The sequence below is a fragment of the Lepus europaeus genome, chromosome 9, assembly GCF_033115175.1.
Source record: "Lepus europaeus isolate LE1 chromosome 9, mLepTim1.pri, whole genome shotgun sequence".
Taxonomy (NCBI): Eukaryota; Metazoa; Chordata; class Mammalia; order Lagomorpha; family Leporidae; genus Lepus; species Lepus europaeus.
The window spans coordinates 118936805-118950581 of record NC_084835.1 but is presented as its reverse complement, the minus strand read 5'-3'; the positions used below and the strand labels follow the sequence as shown (position 1 = coordinate 118950581).

At 38.3% G+C, this 13777-nt stretch overlaps 1 pseudogene; it reads right to left on the bottom strand.

The window, feature by feature from the left end:
• Positions 1–6686: 6686 nt before the first annotated feature.
• Positions 6687–8381, bottom strand: LOC133766392 (eukaryotic translation initiation factor 3 subunit L-like; annotated as a pseudogene).
• Between the last annotated feature and the right edge of the window lie 5396 nt (positions 8382–13777).

Sequence of the window (13777 nt, the reverse complement as noted above, 5' to 3'; positions counted from 1 at the left end):
CTTCATCTTCAAAGTCCGTTCTGCTTTCTAGTACTTGGTGAGCTTCAGGGAGTGTTTTAACAAAACAGATCACCTGTAGTTCACTCAATTTTGTTTATAGACTGCAAATCTGTATAGAGAAAACATTGTAGACCTTTGAAGTATCACCTTGACTGTAGGGACTCCATTTTAGAGCACTGGAGACTCCATCTTGAGAAAGCCCCCATAGTGAGACTCTGGTCTGAAACTATGATCTAAAAAACTCAGACAGTAGTAGTCCACTACATCACACTTGGCAGAGCAGAGAAACACCCTAGCATGACCGCTCAAGCTTAAAAACAGACAGGCAGCCCCTGGGTTAATGATAAGATTGTGATGTGTCTATTTCCCACATGTGATTTAGCCCAATACCTAGATTAATATCAAGGTTGCAATTGAAATTGTTAAAATTATAATTGGCATTGTCAAGATTATAATTGATATTAACTTCCCATAGGCCTTAGGTTAGCTTAACCCCAGTAACCTTGTATTCTCCCTGATCTTAGCAACTGTGTTGCTTCAGGCTTCCAGGTTGAGAGTTCTTTGGGGCAGGAGCCCACTCTCTGCCAATGGCAATAAAGTTTATCAGTGTGTGGGGCTCCTTTGTCAGCGTTTGCTCAGGCACAACACCTTCACTGCGCTTTCTAACCTGAGAAACATCTGAAACACAAAAGCAAATGGAGAAGTAATTTGGTGGGAACAATAATACTTTCTCTGAAAGCCAAACGATCTACTCTGGAAGCTATAAAATCTCTCCACTGGGGTGGGCATTGTGGCACAGTGGGTTTAGCTGCTGTTTGAGACACGCACGTGCTGTATTACAAGGAGGATTTGAGTCTTGGCTACTTCGAACTTTTGGTCTTGCTTTCTGCTAATGTACCTGGGAGGCAGCAGATGATGGGTAATGTTTTTGGGCTCCTGCTATCCAGGTGGGAGATCATGATGAAATTCCGGGTTCCTTGATTCAGCCTGGCTCAGCTCTGGTTGTGGTGGGCATTTGGGGAGTAGACCAGCAGATAGAAGATCTCTCTTTGTCTGTCTCTCTCTCTCTCTCTTCCTCTCTCTCTCTCTCTTGGCCTTCCAAATAAATAAAACAAATACATATTTTTAAAAACCCTCTTTTAGAGGAAATGACATGTTGACAAGCCTTCTCTCTTATATTGCAAAGGTTTATGTCTACAGTTAGGTTTTCTGAAAATTCTCTCAAGTATAAATTACACAATTTATAAAGCAGTTTAGTAATGTCTCCAATAACAGTATTTTTCTATACTATTTTTTAAAGATTTACTTTACTTATTTGAAAGGCAGAGTTACAGAAAGACAGAGAGAGAGAGAGAGAGAGACAGAGAGAGAGAGAGAGAGAGACAGAGAGACAGAGAGAGAGAGAGGTCTTCCATCTGCTGGTTCACTCCCCAAATGGCTGCAATGGCCCAGACCTGAGCAGATCTGAGCAGGAGCCAGTAGTTTCCTCTGGGTCTCCCAAATGGGTGCAGGGGCCCAAGGATTTGGGCCATACTCCACTTTCTTCCCAGGTGCATTAGCAGGGAGCTGGATCTGAAGTGGAGCAGCCAGGATGTGAACCTGGCCGATACAGGATGCCAGTGCTTCAGGCTGGGACTTTAACTGGCTGTGCCACAGAACCAGCCCCTTTGTATACTATTTTAACTTAATCTTAACTATCTGAGCACAACAACGTTGCTCTAACTGAGATGTGCATTTTCTATAAACACTCCTTCAATAAAACAATGGAATCATTTGTAATGACTACAGAGTATATATAATGCAAGCTCCACCAAACAGTTAAGTATGAATGAAAATACAAATCACCACCCACTATGGTTTCAGACTCCTTTTCTATAATGATAATAAAACCCCTACCATTCTGGGGAGCACCATTTTCTTATTATTCTTCAAAACTAGATCCTTGTGTCAAAATAAAATAAAATATTGTTTCATGAGAAAAATCTACTTTTGAGTAAAGCACAAATACAAATATCTGAATTATATTATAAAATCTACAAGTAAAATTGTTGTACTGGATGGTTAATACAATCCTGAGTAAAATGAAACGAAGGAAAACAGAAAATGCAATGCAGTTACTTGAAGGAAAAATCCTGGTGCCAAGGAATATTGAGTCATTTGCATTCCACTTTTATCTTTATGGAAAGGTGGGTGTGATAATATTGGAAATGCTAGTGCTAGAAAGGGTTGCAGATAGCACAAACAGAGTTTAAATCCCACCGAACTCTCTATGATCTTCACCTTAAATATATGATTTGTGATGAGAGTCTACACAGCTTTGTCAGTACACAAACGTGAAGGCCAAGAGTGTAAAGTTACCTTCCAGCTGCACGTTGCTAACCACAGCAAGTTCCTTTAGGAATTAAAGAAAGAATTAAGGAATATCCTTGCCCTTTGCAACGGTTGGAGGGCATAAGACACAACATCTAATTTGTTTTTACTATTTTTTTCAGGTAATGTCTACTTAAGCACAGTATATGAAAATAACTCTGATTTATTGCTCAGTTATCTGCTGAGCACCATGCCAAAGGTTTGTCATATGTGGACACACACAATCTCCAAAAGAATCCTGGGAGATGTTATTATTTCCATTTTTCTATCTAGCATGACATGCTTCATGTTTAAAATGAACTCATTTTTCAGTCCTATGACAAATCCCAACCAAATAGCATGATTGGTAGAAGGAAGTAATGCTCAGGCACTTAATATCTGCAGTGGATCCAGTTCTACATATTTAAGACTTACATTCTGAAAGGGAGCTATAACCAACTGCATATGTAAATGCAGAACTTAAAACACTTTCTTGCCAGCTACATCTCCCAGAACTTCTGATTTCAGTTTACTGTTACGAGGTCCAAGCAGTCACAGTGGGGAGATAAAAGGAATCTATATTTGAGGGTTGGTGTTTCAGGAAGATGGATAAATGCACCTAAAATGAAAAGGGGAGATTACTGAATTAAAAATGTTAACCACTGCCAGCGCCGCAGCTCACTAGGCTAATCCCCCGCCTTGCGGCACTGGCACACCAGGTTCTAGTCCCGGTCAGGGCGCCGGATTCTGTCCTGGTTGCCCCCCTTGTAGGCCAGCTCTCTGCTGTGGCCAGGGAGTGCAGTGGAGGATGGCCCAAGTGCTTGGGCCCTGCACCCGCATGGGAGACCAGGAGAAGCACCTGGCTCCTGCCATCGGATCAGTGCAGCAAGCCGGCCGCGGCGGCCATTGGAGGGTGAACCAACAGAAAAAGGAAGACCTTTCTCTCTGTCTCTCTCTCTCTCACTGTCCACTCTGCCTGTCAAAAAAAAATGTTAACCACATCACAATTAAAATTTGTATCAAAATAATTGCTGTATTGTGTGGCCACATGTGGCATCTTAATACATGTATAAATGTGTAGTGATCAAAGCATTTCAATTTCCTTGACATTACTTCATGTTGGGACCCTTGTTGGAATTTTAATGTCTTTCGTCAATATTTTTATTTTATTTTCTTAAATCTATCTCTGAAATTATTTTAATTGACCCATCATAATTGTGTACATTCATGGGACAATTGTGATATTTTGATAAGTGTATTCAGTGTGGGATGATTGAAACTGGTCAACATAAATGGTATCTGATGAAACAAGTATGTAAGTGTCAGTCACCTTAGTTCCTTGCCTGAACATAAATCAAATTCCTCGATGGACTCCTTAACTCTTGCATTCTTTCAAGAGACCAGTTCAGTCCCATACCCTGTACTCTTCCCCACCTCACTCCCTGCCTTCTTCTCCAGGCTTGAAAGCCCTCAAATAACCTGAAACACCTGAGTGAGGAAATTCAGCCCCGACTACTGCCCTGCTCCCTTGCCCAATAGAGAACTGGGTCCTTTGCCACGTGTTCCGTCTGTATGCATGTGGCAGTTAGCCACCTCTGTGAACTGATTTGTTTTCTCCTTGAATAAACTCATCTTGGATAATATGAGTTTATACCCTGTCTCCTCTCTGTGTTACTCCCTTTTCTTTACAGTAACTGCAAATGCTAGACTTGTACCATAAAGCAAATGCTAAAATAAATAAGAGCAATGGGGGAATCAGTATCTTACCATTGCAACCTTTGTTGATTTGCACACATGTATGCTGACCATCTGTAGACTTGTGGTCTTTGAGAAAATGAAGTTCTGTATCTGGACTGACGATCAATGCAGGAAAAAACCATATTTTTAAAAATTTATTGTCAAGTTATGACTTATATAACTCAAATTAGAGTGTAAAAGTTGGATTTCTAAAAATAAATGCAACAAAATAATATGTACCTCTTATTACAAATACAGAGTTGATGGCAAAGCCTCATTGGCTAGTGCCTAAATAGATTAGAAATGCTTGAAACTGCAATTCGAGCTTGACATCGGTGGAACAATTGTAGAATTTTGAGAAACATTAACAATTGTCCCATTAAATGAACCTACCTATAAAGAAGTGATAGTTCCATATACATTGAGTCTTAGTGCAAATTTGTGTTGAGTTCATCTAGCAAATAATACATAATTTGATCAAACTATATGTCAGATTGTCATTGCCAATTCTTTTTGCTCAATGACATAAAAAGCAACCTGAGGGGGGAAATATTTTAAAGAGAGGCAGACTTAAAATTTGTGTTTTATAGGAAAACGGTGAAGCACAAGCTTAAATTAAAGCTTTGTGCCTGATTCTTAATATTTTATTTATGATTAAAGAAAAATAATTCAAAGGAATAGGTATTTGGCCCACCAGTTGGAACATGACTTGGGACACTCACATCCTATATTTGAGTGCCTGAATTCGAGTCCAGCTAGCTCCTGATTCCAGCTTGCTATTAACACGTATCCTAGGAGGCATTGGTGATTGCTAGTTCAAGTAGCTGGGTTCTTGCCAACCGTGTTTGAGACTTGAGTTCATTTTTAGGTTCCAGGCTTCCGCTTGGTCCAGCCCCAACTGTTTGGGGCTTTTGGGAGAGAGAACCAGAGGATGAAAAAGTTCCCTGTCTCTCTATCTGACTCTCAAATTAATTTAATATAGATAGAAGGATGATAGATAGGTAGATAATTTTTTAAATAAAATAACCTACAATTCAACATTTTTCTATCCATAACAGTTGTTTCTTCTAATACACATCTAATTCAATCCAAAGCCATGATTGCCACTATAAATTTTTGTTTCTTATTGAATAATTCTTGACTCCAGGAATTTCTGAAGATGTCAGGGAATGCTTTGCAAGTTTATCTTGTCACCTCGAATTTGGAATAGCTTTTCAGTGTTTTCTGCACATGGTTTCTCTCTCACAACAAATTCTCCATGATGCTGTCCTGCTCCCAGGTACGTTTTGCTATGCCTGGAAGCTGTCTCCAAAGAGCATCAACATGAAGCTCAGCTAATCATGAAAATGTGAGTGATGATAGGAAAAGAACACATGATCAGCAGAGACATTCAACTACTATATTGTAAAAATGAATTATTTGATTTTGGGTATAGATTGAGGCAACAAAATATTACCTTGGCTAACAAAGTTTAAAAACTCTTCACTGGGGCCGGCGCTGTGGTGCAGTGGGTTAACGCTCTGGCCTGAAGTGCTGGCAGCCCATTTGGCTCTTAGCAGCTCCTGGCTCTTAGCTTCAGATTGGTGCAGCTCCGGCCATTGTGGCCAATTGGAGAGTGAACCATCGGATGGAAGACCTCTCTCTCTGTCTCTCTGTCTCTTTGTCTCTCTCTCTGTCTCTCTCTCTCTCTGCATGTCCTCTCTCTGTGTAACTCTTTCAAATAAATAAATAAATCTTTAAAAAAAATCACTAAAAAATGGAATAGCAGTTTTCAGACATTTAAATGCAAGATTATTCAGGACTGTGATTCCTGAGAGGAGACAAATGAAAGGAAGTATAACTGCCCCTTCTTGTGGTTTGGAAATACTCCAAATCCTTGGAGTGGACACCTGAACACTATCTCAGTAACTTTCATTCAAGGACTCAAAAACTAGAGTTGGAAGAGGTCAAACTGGCTAGAATTTGTCTTAGTGAACTTGAGAGAGGAGATAGAGAAAGACAAAGACAGATTTCTACAGAGGGATACTGCCATTGCCAGTGAAGATATTTATATGCACATGAGTGAACTTGTGTTAAAAAAACAAAAAACAAAAAATAAACCAAAGAAACATAAAGACCCCCTCATATACATGTACACAAAATAAAAAGTAAAAAATGAATTTAACAAATATTTAAAAAATAGAAAGTATTAATTCTTTCTTTACAGAGCACTACACAAAGCTGAATAACAGAAATAATTCTCAATTCACTTTAGGAGGTCACTATTACTCTGATACTAGAACTCTACAAAATCACTATCAAACCTAACACACACAAGCACATGGATTAATATTCCTCAGATACAGATGAAAAACCTAAAACAAAACATTAACAAATCTTAGTAATATTAAAAAGTGCTAATTGATCCTTGCAATGGAAGACAGTTTTGTCTTTTTTTTTTTAGTGAGATCTACTTAGAACATCTCAGTCCTTAATTCAAATGCATCTCACCCAGTCTACTGGCCAAGGGTTGTGCAGGTAAAGGTGTCACAGTGGAAACAGCACTTCTTGTCTAGGATGACATCAAAACAGATTCCTGACTAATGTGGACGTGAATGTCCTCAGGGTTTCTGTCCCATCTTCTTCAGGGTTTGATTAAGCTCTTCAAATTTGTGGATCTGGTAGATGAAGAAATTCCCATAGCAACTGGAGATCTTGGTGTCTGCAATTTGGGTCATGTCCTTGATGAGTTCCTTGTAGACCTGGGGGTTCCTTTCTGAATGCTTAGCATCTTGCCACCATATTTCTATTGCAGTTGGAGGTGGATTCGCTCGTTGATCAGCATGTGGTATATGGAGGGGGCAACAGCCAGCAGCACATTCATCCACTTGTTCTGCTTGTTAATCATCTTGTACTTGTACATTGTCCTCTGAAATATGCTCTTGGTCCTCTGGATGTAGAACAGGGTGTTGGCAAAGACCCAGATACCTAGTAATGATGCATCATCAAGTGTGCAAAACAATGTAATAATAGATGGTAACCTTGCACATGGGAATACATGCTCTTCTTATTATCTTTGATGTTCTCCAGCACTTTGATGGCCTGGTGGTAATCTCCCCACAGGGAGTGCAGAGGCATTAGCTCCACAAGGCTGAAGTAGCCTAGCATCATATAGAAGAGATGATATCCATACTCCCCAGTCACACTCTCCGTTCACCTTCACTTGCGTGCAGCTCCAACTGCTAGTTGATGTTGGATTTTTCTACCAAGGAATGAAGCGTGTTGAAGGCATTGTGAACATTCCAGATTTGGGGACCTGAATGAAGGAAGTCACTCTCCTTCTCAGACCTCTTGGTGGTCTTACAGCAATACTGACTAAATGACTGGAACTGGTAGATGAACTCATGGATGATATTCCAAAGCCACTGGTTGGGAAGTTCAAGGCATGCAGGACATCAGCATTAAGAATTTAGTTGAAGAGATTGCAGTAGTTGTAGTAGGATTCAAACCTCTCTGCCATGGAGGGTCCCCCACTGATTTTGCATATATGTGCTGGCACTATAATACTTCGTACAAAATTGGGAAGACAACACTGTTGCCAACCTGTGGAGCAATGGTTTCAGCCTCCAGCCAAGATGTGTGTTTTTTTTTTTTTTTTTTTTTTTTTTGACAGGCAGAGTGGAGAGTGAGCGAGAGAGACAGAGAAACGTCTTCCTTTTTGCCGTTGGTTCACTCTCCAATGGCCGCTGCGGCCAGCACATCTCGCTGATCCGAAGCCAGGAGCCAGGTGTTTCTCCTGGTCTCCCATGCGGGTGCAGGGCCCAAGGACTTGGGCCACCCTCCACTGCCTTCCGGGGCCATAGCAGAGTGCTGGCCTGGAAGAGGGGCAACCGGGATAGAATCTGGCGCCCCAACCGGGACTAGAACCCGGTGTGCCGGCGCCGCAAGGTGGAGGATTAGCCTGTTAAGCCACAGCGCCGTCCAAGATGTGTTCTTGAAGGAACTTGCATTCAGTTTGCTCCAGCTGTTCTGATAGATGTCCTGGATCTCATACACCCTCTGGTTGATGACATCGCTGGAGATGCGACTGGCCTGAGTTCACATACCTTCTGGTCTATCAAGTCTGAGACAGTTTTATAGGAATATTGGATGACGTTTTTGATCACTTTGGAGATTACTTGATAGATCTACTGTTCATACTGGCGTTCACAAGCCAGGTCCTGCTTAGGATCTCCTGTGTACCTATCATAGTCACTCAGGTAATCGTAATCATCACAGACAGCCTCAGACTCGTAATCATCAGCGGGACAAGACATGGCTGAGGAGCTTGCAAATACCCCAGGAGAGCGTGTGGAAGATAGGTTTAACATTCAGTGACTCTATAATCATATAATTCCTTATAATAACAGAACAAAAAAGGGAAACATGCACATGATCTGGTCAACAAAGTGCAAAAAGCATTTGAAAAATTCCAAATCCTTAGGAAACTAGGAAAAATAATCTTTTCAAAATGATGTCATGACAAAAATCTGCCAACATTGCACTTGCAGAAATAATAAATAGTTTTTCCTTTCAATTGGGAACTAGAAAAATCTGTAAACTCTTATTAGTTCTATTCTGTATTGTGCTAGCCTAAACAATAAGGAAAGAAAACTAAAAGAAAAAAAAGAGGTTAAAATAAGTATTTGTTGATTACATGAAAGCCGTTGTAGGACACAAGAAATCTTTAAAACGTGTTGAAATTACAAGTGTATTCAGCACCCAAGATGCCATTAATGTTTCCTTCAGCTTGATTGAAGTTTAGACAAATTTTCTCATGACCATAAAGCCCTAACCTTCCTTTCCTTAGAAGATTTATATGAAAAAGCTCTAAACTGCAAATTATTTCTTTTCCCCTTTGAAATGCAAACCTTGGCTCAGTCTATTGCAAGTTTTGTAATCCAGGGATGTCTTTCTCAAAGATTTGTAGGCTACTCCTTTAAAATTGAATCACCAAGAAAGAAAGAGCTCTTGTCTCTCCAGCTTTGTCTGCAAAATGATAGGTTTCTGCCTTTGACAAGCAAAATCAGTGAACATAGATGGACTGATCACATTGGCCAGCCTCGCTCTTCTAAGGTGCTCCAGGAGGTTCCCACAGCTCATTCTAGTCTTGAAATCTTTCCTAGCCTTTTTTCTTGTGGAATTGAATTCATGTACTCTCCCCTATTGCAGTGGTCATGAATGAAGTTTCTCTAGTCTGTTACCTTGATGGGTGCAGTTTTTCTTTGATATTAACAAGATACAGGAACACAATAACTATGCAAAAAAGCAAACAAAAAACCACACTATACTTCTATATGTTTATTACAAAGAACTTGATATAGAAATCAACTGTCACAATATCGTTATGTAATAACTCCTAAAATTTTACGTATAATTTTACAAAATACAATAATGATACACTAAAATCTACAAATACTGGTTATAAAAATACCACATTTATGTATCATAAACTCACTATTGTTAAGTTTTCAGTTCCCTCAAACTCACAATGAAATTTCCAAGACATTTTAAGAAATTCCTATGCTATATCTAAAATTAGTATTAAAATGTGAAAAGCATGGTACATATAAAGCAATTTGGAGGAAAATAATTGGAGGTCTTACTTGATTTTATGACTCTCAAAAGATATTGGCTAGAGAATAGACATACAGCAAACATAAGAGAATATGTTTGTCCCCAAACAGACCCATATACAAATGGAAAATGGATTTTGAATAAAGCTGCTAAGGTAGCAGAATGGGGATGGAAAAGTGATCTAAAAGTATTGGGATGGAAAGCAAATCAGCGGATGCCAGGATCTGCTGGGGGTTGGCAGATGGAGAACAGCAAATTATTACAAAATGACATGAGTTGCTGAAGACCATGAAGAATTCCTCCATGAAGATGCTGAAAAAGATAACAGAACTCTATACATTTTTCAAGCTTCTTTGAATTTCATACTTACTATATTGCTTACTTTTACCTCATTGTGGTTGGTTTAACAAGCATGCAATACTTTAAACCCATACAAAACTGTAAATGTGTGCCTCAGATATTCCTGCGGCAATTGGCCAATTAACCTTCAGGCATCTACAGTCAGATACCAATTCCTATTATTCACGGCCAGCTGCTGAGGGAGTCAGTGGTGTAATGATGCTGAAAAGTTGAAATCAATTTTAATACATTGATTAAAGCAAAATTTCTTATCCTTTGATTTTAAGCAATACATATTGACACTGATTATTAAGCAGAAAAGGGATGTATCAACATATTTTATATGTTATTTGTGCTGGATATTTTCCATTTGTCCTTTGATTTACTCTAAAGAATTCTTTCTCCTGATTGATTTTCTGGAAAACTGACCCTTACTGATAACTTTAAACATCTCCCACGTCCACTCCCATGTCCAAGGCAGTGGACTGAGTCTGGTGTGAAATTAGGATGTTTATCCACAGCCCCTTACTGTGGCATTAGGCTGCGGTCTGACTGCACCTTCCCAAGCTTACACTGTGAAGCTTAATTCCCTCTGGTTGGTGTTGGGAGATGATTAGGCAGTGAGGACTGGCTCCCCCTCCTGGATAGCATTCATTTCCTGATAAAATGAGTCCAAAGGAACTTATGAGTCACTTTTGCCTTCTGACACGGGAGGACACAGAAGACACCATGCATGAGATATGGGCTTTCAGCAGGCACCAAATATGCTGGTGTCCTGGTCTCAGACATTACAGTTTCTTGCAAGATAAGCATTAATTCTGTTCTTGGTAAGTTATCCAGTTTAATGTACTTTGTTATAACAATCTTACGGTGTAGATCTTGTTCCTTGTGTTCCTTGTTTCTTGCTCCTAAAGATTGTGACATTTTTATAGTTTCTAGTCTTCCCACCATTGTAATCACTGACACTTTATAGTTGTATATAGAAACAAAACTTCAGATATCCTAGTGATTGTGACAGTCTCTCTGTCATGATCCTGACATGACATATGACATTCACAACATAGCATTTCCAGAATTTTAGGAAGAGCTGAAATCCAGGGCACTGTAAAGGTGCGAACCGAGGGAGCATCACTATCAAGCTTATGTTTTATGGATCTCAGAAACTGTCTCCTGTCAACTCTTAACTTGTCTGCAATAATGTCCCTGCTCAAGATTTGGATTCTGGGGAAGAGTTGGAGATGTTTACTGCAGTGGTTTGTTCGTCTCTGAAGTGAGGGTGGAGGGCAAAGGGGTTTCTTGAAATTGGAAGCTAACAGAGACATGGATTTACACAGACTGACCCACATGGGAAGGAATTATTGGCAGACTCCATAAGATTAGATAATTTATGCACACTGCATCTTCTGAAAAAGTTGAGGTCCTACTCATCCTTATGGAAATTATGAAAATATTTACTGTAAGAAAATCTCATAAATATATGATGAAATATAGCTACTTCATTTGAGATGGGAGATAAGATACTTCATTCTATTTTCAGTCTCTACCAAATATCCTATTCTGAACATTTGTGTAAATGGAACAATACACTGTGACTTTATGTGTTTGGCTTTCTTCACTTCACATATTTGTTTTTAAGGCACTCATGTTGGAGCATGTCAGTATTTGATTACATCTGATTAATATGCACATTTTATCTGACAAAGGCTCCAGAGGGTAGGAACTCTTATGACCCACATTTGAAGGGAGAGGACTGTATGACTAGCATGAGAAAGACATACAAGTGTTCATATTAACTTTTAAAGTGTGAATCACATCAATAAGCCTAACTACATTGTCTACAAAATAAGCTCTCATGGACTCTAGTAATCTTTTCTAACAAAAGAAATATTATGTCTTGTGAAAAAATAATTTAAATTAATGTGGTGTATTTCATTAAAAGATCAGAGCATAGTCACTCCATGGCTTTCCTTGTTATAAGAATATTGTGATATTGTGATAATGGATTATGTTACAGTGGCATGTAAGAGATTATTTGCAACATCTTAGATAAAATACTGATAAAATACTTTGAATTCATTGAAATCAAGATAACCATAATTTCAAGGTGTTAAAAGAGTTATAACAGAAAAATAACTGATTTAAATGTTTATCTATAGTCTTTTGATAAATATAATAGTATTTTTAAATAATTTTATATTGAATTCTGATAGCTCATAATAAAGTGATGTTTTTCAATGATAATAATAGTATATTCATTTATTTATACTTAAATATCCCACTATTCTTTTTAAAAAAACACACTAACACATATATTATTTTCTTGTAGTCAACATTCCCTTTTGAAATAATGCTGTCCAACTTCTACAAGTGAATTATTAATGTATATGAAAAAACAGATAAGGTTTATCTCAATGTTGTGCTATGCATACATGAGCTCACATCAATAAATAAAAGAGGCCTGAGTAGTGTCCTTAATGTCTGCAGATGGAAGGTATTGATAGATGCCGGGGATAAATGGTGCAGGATCAAATCAAAAACCCTGAGTCAAAAAAGGTCTTTATTGGTGAAGAAAAATATTCTCATGAAGTAGCAACCGAAGGTTCTGACTGTTTATTGAATCATTTTGCAGGCAGTTTAGTTACAGGTGTGGCTTGATTCCAAACCATAATAAAATAGAACAGGATGAACTGCTTTTAATAACTCTCCTGGAGTGATACAGAGACCATGTTAATCCTCTACAGCAAAAGTTTACATACTTACTTGAAGTTAAAATCAACATTTAAATATATATACTTAATAATGACATAAACATAAAGTCTTTCGATTCAGATATTCCTGACATTGAAATATATGCAATTAAAAACAGCTTCAACATAGGGTTTATTTTATTTGCTAGCTTTATCTTTCAGCACTAAATATTTGATAACCAAAAACAATATAACCTTTTAAAATTCTCCTCAAATAGTGTGTGTTTCTCACTGACCATGCATCTTTTGCAAAGGCTCTCTACTGTTGACTCAGTCTTGTTTCATAGACACGCAACACTGCCTCTGCCACGGAATATACATTTTCTTTTCCCTCCTGTAGTCATAGTCACCTAACCACTCATATTTGACTTCAAAAAGTTCATGGAGAATAAAGTTAAATACATGATGATTGTGGTGCAAAATAATCTTTGAAATCTATAAATATATTGTGTAATACACAATTCCCTCATTTTGAAAACCCTTCATATTTTTTGAGCTAGCTAGCATGCTAGTTGTCAAAGTATGCATGGCTAATTAAACCATTTGCATTTAAGCACTTAGAAGGGTAAACATAAGGTCTATTAAGAAGTAAATCCAGATTTTTAATTTTTTTATTCAAATTATGGAGGGATACAGACGGTTAGAGAGAACCAATTTCTTCAGCCTCATCTGTAGCCCTACACATGGTATAAAAGTGCTAAAATACACATGTATAATTGAATAATCTGTAAATTCAGAGACTTCTGGAGATTTGTTGATAAAAGCATATGTCAAAAGTTCAAAGTTGGATTGAGTGAGTCTGTGATTTGCACAAACATTCTCTACCAAGTAAAGTGTTTTCTCTTCCATTTCATTTGGCTATTTCCACACCGTATCTAACTCTTCCCTTGAAAACAATAAACCATATCTGCTAAAATGCTTTAACTCTTCCTGAATATGTCATGATCTATCAAGAAAATGTAAAAGTATTCTTCCCAGGGAGAAGTTACAAGAGATTACAAGGAGATAAG